Source organism: Cyprinus carpio, chromosome B15 (assembly GCF_018340385.1).
Source record: "Cyprinus carpio isolate SPL01 chromosome B15, ASM1834038v1, whole genome shotgun sequence".
NCBI classification, from domain to species: Eukaryota; Metazoa; Chordata; class Actinopteri; order Cypriniformes; family Cyprinidae; genus Cyprinus; species Cyprinus carpio.
In genome coordinates, this window is record NC_056611.1 from 28,418,068 (window position 1) to 28,426,507 (window position 8,440).

The window sequence follows — 8,440 nt, forward strand, 5'->3', positions numbered from 1 at the left end:
CTGAAAAAGCTCCAAAGTGACACCAGACAGCCTTTTCTAACTCTCTCTCTCTCTCTCTGGCTTTGGCTCATTAGTCGGTCTTGTTTATATTCTCCTCATGTTTGCTCTTCTCTCTGCAGAAAGCTGGACACCTGACAACTGGCACGCGACCTTGGGGGGGGGGGGGGGGGGGGAGAGAGAGGCTGAAAGAATATGAAAAGCGAGAGGCAAAACGCTCGGATCAGAGAGAGATGGAGCAAATTAGAAGCTGAAAAATAGAGGGAGAAAGCGAGGCGTGGAGGGAGGGAGGGAGGAAGAAAGAAAACGGGGGAGAATTTGCACGAGAGCACCGAGTGCGTGAGGGGAGTCTGTCTGGCACGTGAGGACAAAAATAGACTTCTGCGAGCTAAATATAGCGCAGATCACAGAGCGAGCGAGATGGAGAGAGTAAGAAAGGACTCGCCCGCTCTTTTGGAAATGATTTCTGAAGGAGCGCACCCTCCTCCATCCACCGGCTCCGTTTCTGAAATCTATTTTCGACGTGCACGAAATTTAACATCTATCATTCAAATGAGAGCAGTAGGACTCACTTTAAAAGCGTGCATAATTCAGAGGGAAGGCTCTCAACGTGATGTGTATTTATAGGCGCAGCCTACGAGAAAGTATATTTAGAGTTTCTTTCGTCGATTAGACACGTCTGGGGGTCTTTGTCACGTATGCGTTCGTCTGTAAGGGCAGAAACATATGAACGCTCGACTAAAGCATTGCACGAGTGCTCGTCCCCGTGAACACGTTTAAAGTGAACTGGCAATTGCAAGCCATTGTACTCAGCAAAAAGGAAAGTAGTTTTAGAGGAAGAGCGAATAACAGATTACGAACAGATGTTTTCTGAATTTGAAGTAACATGCACCAATAAATCATTGACAATATCGGTTAACAGAGAAAATTTTGTGGCTATACATTGTAGCCTTAACAGTTTACTTCTGCTTCTAAAAGATTTTTGGTAAGATTTTGAAATGTTTTTGAGAGAGGTCTTTTAAATGCTGCATTTATTTGATCAAAAATACAGTAACAGCAGTAATATTTTGAAATATTGCTACAATTTAAAATAACTGTTTTCTATGTGAATATATCTTAAAATGTTATTTATTCCAGTGATGCAGAGCTGAATTTTCAGCATCATTACTCCAGTCTTCAGTGTCAAATGATCCTACAGAAATCATTCAAGGATTTTGAATCAAAAGTTCAAAAGAATAGAATTTAGTTGAAATAAAAAAAAAATCTTTATGAAATGTCTTTACTGTCACTTTTTGAATTTAGTGCATCCTCCTGAATAAAAGTATTAGAATTATTAAAGTATTATTTATTTATTTATTTTTTAAAAAAGGAAGTGTGTGTTATTTGAGCTTCCATATTTCCAGGTGAAGCAGAATATGGGAATATGTGTATGGCAGCACTTGACTTTAGCCAACAGAAATGGATTGCATCATGAAAAATAGGTGTTCTGTATGAGAACAAAGTATGTTGGTCAGAATAAGATCGGTAACGTGCGTTAAAGATGTAAATGATTTCACACTGATGTTATTATGTTTGAGCACGTAAATGCCGTGTGACTAAAGCTGTGGGATTTCATGACTTCAAATGGCTGAAAACTGACCGATCAGTTACACTAATGTCTGCTGTATCATTATTTTCACAATGTGATGCATTATGAATTGTGATCTGACACATTTCAGAATGCACAAAATTAAACAGCTGGAAGCATTTGTACTCATATACCTTTTTTTTTTTTTACTTGAAAGTGTGCATGCAAAAGTATTCAATGTAAAAGTACCACCTTTTTGCATGCGACAAATGATGGTATACATCCAAACAATGTCAATACCGTACAGTCTTTTGGTAATTTTTTGCATGCACTGATATAAAAATCTCACAAAAAGAAGCGGTTGAGGGATTGTGATAATGTGTTATTGAGTGCTGTGTTTATGTGTGTATTTGAATGATTGTTTTTCTGGTGTGAACCAAAGTGTGTGTGTCTACAGAAGATGGAGTGAGACGGATGTGTCTACCCGCAGTGATCAGTAATGGATGAGCTGATCCAGGCTTGGCTAAACGTTCAGAGTAATGGATGGGAAGAGTCAAGTCTGTCTAAACGCACACAGAGCCCGTCTGTGATGACTGACAGGTCATCTGTGTCTCTCAGAGCAGACCATGTGTCATCGTTCCACATCCTCGCTCAAAAATCACTACAATTCATAATCTTTATGCATTTGTGCAGAGGTAACAAAATACGATTGTTTACCGTTCTGTAAATCTGAATGCAGAAACATTGAAGAAAAAAGCCTGAATTGCCCTTCAGGGATGAGTAAAGCGTCATCCTATCAGGCATCAAGTGCTTGTTTTGCAAGTCAAATCTGAGACGATGATAGAAAAGACTCCGGAATTTGAGTCACGTATCAAATTACAAGACTGGATTTTGATTTGTGAACAACAATTCCAGACCACTGAGGCTAATAAAACCTTATGCAGCGATGCGCTTGTCACAAAGTGATGACAAACCTGAAATATGAGCTCAAAACTGACAGTATCCTAACTCAAATGAAAGCTACAGGGGACATAGCTGGTAGCCTCAGCTTTATGTCAAGATTGTTGCCAGAAACAGAGAAAAACAAGCTTAATCTGGGCAAACAAAGACATTTTTTAAAAATATCCACAAATTCAATGATCCACTGAATAAAGTATTCAAGCTCGCTGGCTTGCTAAGTACAACAGTAATTGTTTCACACATGTGAGTCATTTCATGTTATTTAGTGGATTAAACACTTGCCTTTTTACGTGACCAAAATATAGTCAGTGCGTCTGTGATTCAAATCTCATAGCAAATCTGTTTTGTTGTCACTAACAGGTCCAAAACGGATGAGCTTGCTTATTGATTTCTCTGGTAGTGCTTGTTTTTATAAATCGTGATGCTTGAGGCTTATCATAGTTGATTGAAGTCATGCAGTTTGTCAAAAGTGGCTGTTTTTTCCAAATGCATTGTCTTGTGCAGGTTATGCAATTATATTCTCATACATTCAGTACTGTTTGTTTTGTAAGTTGCATTGAAAATGGTGCATATGGGGTAAATCTTGACAACTTTTTATTTATTTTTACAAATTTCAAATCTCTACCAAGCTCAAATGATCTATGGATTGTGTTGTGCAAATCATGCAATTTAACTCTTAAAGATACAAATCATTTGTTTTAGGTAGTTGTATTTAAAATGCAGTTAGCTAAGAAATGCTGCCTCTAGGGGGTAAATCTTGAAAAAAACAATATCTTTAAGTTTGAGTGTTTCAATTTACATGATCATTTGTTTCTAGCTGATGCTTTTCTTAACAAAGTGACTTTAAAATCACATTAATCATGGAAATTACCAGGAGAAGTTTCTGACAGTACACAATGCATGCGTGTTAAAATGCAAGGAGCAACTAAAACACATTAAACTTCTAATCATGTCTTCTGAAGACACTTCTAAACGATGTTACTATTACACTGCTCTGAATGAATCCCTATAGATATGAGTCATAAAAAAAGAGAGAATCATTTCTGCATTTAAAGTATTTGTGAAATATACTCCTTTGTGACTTTTATTTTTCTCTTCAATTCACAGTGTTCAATAATTCTGGTGTCCTCAGATAATCCATATTTCCATCCAACTTTCCATCCATCAATCATCCATCCAACCAACCATTATATTAAACTTCAAATCATATCTTTTGAAGACATTTATGTTTACGTTGCTCAAAATGCATACCCTCCAGGTATGAGCCATTTTACTAAGAACATTTAACTAAAGATCTGTTCTGCTTTTGAAATTTCCCTCTGTGACTTTTACTTTTCACCTAAATTCACCGTGTTCAATAATTCTGCTGTCCTCAGATGATCTATGAGGCTTTTTGCAGTCTGGAGTTGAAAATGAAATGCTGCCTAACCCTATGATTTCTCCTGGTTTTAGGAGAACATGGATGATTTGAGCAGCTTGTGGGAAAGTATCTCCATATTGCATCCACAGTACTCCGGGACTGAGGTCATACAGGGACGAAGAGCTACACTCTTAAAAATAAAGGTGCTTCACGATGCCATAGAAAAACCTTTTTGTCTGAATGGTTCCATAAAGAACCTTTAACATCTGAAGAACCTTTCTGTTTCACAAAAGGTTCTTTGTGGCGAAAGAAGGTTCTTTAGATTATAAAAAGGTTTAAAAAAAATGGCATCTGTGAAGAACCTTTTAAAGCACCTTAATTTTTAAAATTGTGTTTGGAGTTTGAAATCCAGTGCATTTGGTGTGATGTGCTCTTCTGCCTCTGGTGCGAGTATTAACTTCTGCATTAAGTGTAACATTTAGGGTTGAGAAGAGCTTTAGCCAGCTGGTAATTAAAGCATATGTGAACCTTGTGAGAAAGACGGACTATGATTTTTCCTTTTAGTTTTTAATGAATCAGGGTTAGATTGTGGAATTATGTGTGGATTTCAAAGAATTAACAGTTTGGTTTTGGAAAAGTTTGAATTTATTCTTGTTTTTTCACAAGGCTTCCCCTGAATTACTTTGACCTTTGTCGAATACATTCACTAAAGCTAAATTTCTCATCACGCTGCATGGTGAAACTTCATTATGGATATAGACCTTTTATGCAAACATTATGGTAAAATAACAGCTGGTGGTTCAAGTACTGTTGGCATCACATCCAACATATAAGGAGAATTCAATCAAAGCAGAGTGTCCACTTTAGATAACTGTCAATTGAGACAATTCAGACCCATTCATATACATCATTATTCACATTAGAATATTCACATATTTCACCTTATTAAAACCTGCAGACTTTGTGAATTGTAGATCAAATGTCATTAAGAAACTAATCCCATCTGAAATGATGTTGCTGCTGTCTCACTGCTCTCTGAGAAAAAAAAAATTAGATATTACATCTGTGATTTTCTTTTTTATAGGAAGAGTTGGAAGTGAACAGTGGTGGTCTACGAGATGTTTCAGTCAAGACTGATATGTAAGTTTATTGATTGGAAAATTAAATGATTTATTATTGTTGAATTTTATAAGTTTCTTTTTCTGCTGATGATCATGTTCCAGTAAACCCATACATTCCTGTTTTTCTTTCCATCCATCATCCATCCACCCATCTGCCATCTATCTATCTATCTATCTATCTATCTATCTATCTATCTATCTATCTATCTATCTATCTATCTATCTATCTATCTATCTATCTATCTATCTATCATCCGTCACTCCATCCATCCATCCACCCGGCCTATAAGCCTTCAAGCTTCAAAGACTTTTTTCAAAAATTCAATTCAAATTCAGGTTGAATTTGAAATTGGTTGGAATTGAAATAGCATTCTCAGTTCAGCTGTATGGTATGATGACGCACACAACTGATACTGAAATCCAAAAAGGAATCTTGTTGTGGCATCAGCAAATCAGCACAAATGAGCTAATCAGCAGATTGTTGAGCTTTTTTGTCCCCTTATTCGGCATTAGTGCAGTGATTAAAACTCACCTGGGCTTTTGTGCATTAAAAAAAAAGAAAAAGTACAGCTGTTTACTAAGTAACCTGACTAAAACATTAGATACATTTATCACTTTAGTTGTTCCATTCCTTAAGTATAAATATTTGATAAGCTCAGTCTCCTTTGTACCACCAACAGTCACATAAAAGAGGGCCAGCACAGACAGAACGCTGCCTCAGGAAACACCTCAACGTCTCATTCTTCAAGAAGGTACCCACATGCTGCGAAATTTCTCAGTTCGTCAGGTAAATCTGCAGCCAATTAGGAACCGTGCCAGCGTGGACTGCATAACACTGCTCGCGGTCAAAGAGGATTTCCTGATCATGTATTGATTTTCCATTTAGTGGACTTCACAGCAGTAAATAAACACATATAGTTTGCATTGCAAAATTTTTCAGAGCCATTCTGGGTTTTGTCCATCATTAGTCTTGCCTAATGTCATTTATCTGCAGAAAAGCAGGCCAGAGAGCTGTAGCAGTCCATCAAATGCATGAACCTGTTGAAGCTGCACAACGCTGGTGTGCCGATTTTTCATTCAGCACAGCGACACTGGCAAAGAAAATCGTTACTTCCAATTTGGAGACATTATTGCAAATTTATTTTACGTAAACTGTCATCAGTGTTTAGCAGTTGTTTGTTGTTGTGTGTGTACATGGTGGGCAGGACAGCCAGCCAGAGATGTAATACTTGTTTGGATGATATGTCTTTATCAGTTTAGTGTCTTGGCAGACAGCTTACTAGTGACACTGTGAGTGTGTGTGTGTGTGTGTGTGTGTGTGGCCAGCCAGAGATGTAATAAGCTGGAACTACATTCTCAGACAGTTGAATGATTGACCTCTTTGACTTCAGCTATCCTCTGGTTCTCTCTCTCTTGCTCTTTTTCTCTCTCTAACACATAATTTCTATCTTCCAGTTAAAGATAAAGACACCTGGTTTCCTTCCAGAGCCAAAAGTTAAAGATCCTGCTGGAACGTGGCGGAATGAAAGCAGGGCGTTTACTTTGGGATATCGTTGTTAAAGGAATAGCTCAGCCAAAAATGAAAAGTCTGTCAATGTTTATTCACATTCACGTCACTCCAAATGACTTTCTTTCTTCTGCAGGACGTAGGTGAATGTTCTGGGAATATTCTTTCCATACAAAAAAGATGGAAAAGTCTCCAGTAAGACACAAAACGCACCATAAAAGTTTAACAAATGTATTCGATATTACTTCTGAGCTTTGTTCCAAAACTTCTATAGCTTTATTTCAAGTCACTGAGAAACAAACAGATCCAAATTTGGTGCATTTCCAGTGGATAAACAAAATTTTATAGGTTTGCCAGTGGATAAACACTGGAGGAAATCTGGTTTCCACCACGGAATAAAATAATAAAAGCATTTGTGACCTTTTTATCTCACAATTCAGACCTTTCTTGCAAGTTATAAATGCAGAATTGTGAGATATAAACTTAAATTTTGATTTTTTCTTGCAATTTTGAGTTTACATCTCGCAATTCAGTTTTTTTTTATTGCCACAGAAAAGGAAAAGAAAAATGGTAATTGCGACATTTTATCTCACAATTCTGAGAAAAAAAATCTGCATTGAGAGATATAAACGCAGAATTGTAAAACTGTAATTGTGACTTTTTATCTCAATTTTGACTTTTTCTCAGTTCAGTTTTTTTTTCTCAGTGAGACAGAAAAGTTGGAATTATGAGATATAAACGTAGAATTGGGAGAAAAAAAAGTCAGAATTGTGAGATAAGTTGCTATTACTTTTTATTTTTCTATCTCATGATGGAAAAAAACTTCCATGCATAAAGCATGTGAGTCTTTCACGAAACTTTTATGGTAGTTGTTGCAGAATTTTGCAGCTTAGATGACTTTTTCACTTTCATTATGTGGACAAGAACATTCATGAATTCACTTTCTATGTTCCACTGAAGAAAAAGAAGTTTTATGTGTTTGACAGAGTTTTCATTTTTTGGGTGTGCTACTGCACCATCACGCTCTGGAGTGATGGACAGTGGTAAAGGCATGTGGCAGACCTTGTCAAAAACCTCCAATGAGAAAGGACTGGTGGCCTGCAGTGACAGATGTGTGTATGGTGTAATAGCTAGAGACAGACACAAGGCACAGCTGGGAGCCATACTAGTGCGTGTGAGGCTCAATTTCACTGCTGTCTTGTATGCATAAAAAGCCTTTTTATCATTTCATATATTGAGATTTCAGGCCCAAAGTATAAAAACCATAGCCATACAAGACATTGGTAACAGAATTCTGGTAGTTAAATTGCACATTATAATTTATTTAATTTTTTGTTTAACATACACTGCCATTCAAAAACATTTATTTTAAACTGTAATTTATTTCTGTGATGCGCAGCTGAATTTTCAGCATCATTACTCCAGTCTTCAGTGTCACACAATCCTTCAGAAATCATTCTAATATACTGATTTGCTGCTCAAGAAACATTTTGTTATTATTAATAATGTTGACAACAGTTGTGCTGATATTTTTTTTTTTTTTTTTTTTTTAGAAATCTTGATTGATTGATGAATAGAAAGCATTATTTTAAAATTTTAAAATTAATAGGAATTGTACAATTATAAATGTCTTCCCTGTCACTTTTAATCAACTTAATGCATTCTTGCTGAAAAAAAGTAATGATTTCTTTCACACACACACACACACACACACACACATAAATGTCTTACATGTAAATTTTAATACACACACACACACACACACAATGAATTATTGATGAAAAAAAGTAATTATTTCGTTAATGATGTTAATTTATTCTATATTACACAAAATAAATGACAAAATCAGTCAAATAACACTACTTTTTGATAATGACTTGTGTGTTTTGTGAAGTTCCTTGTACTATTGTGTGTGTGTGAGTGATTGG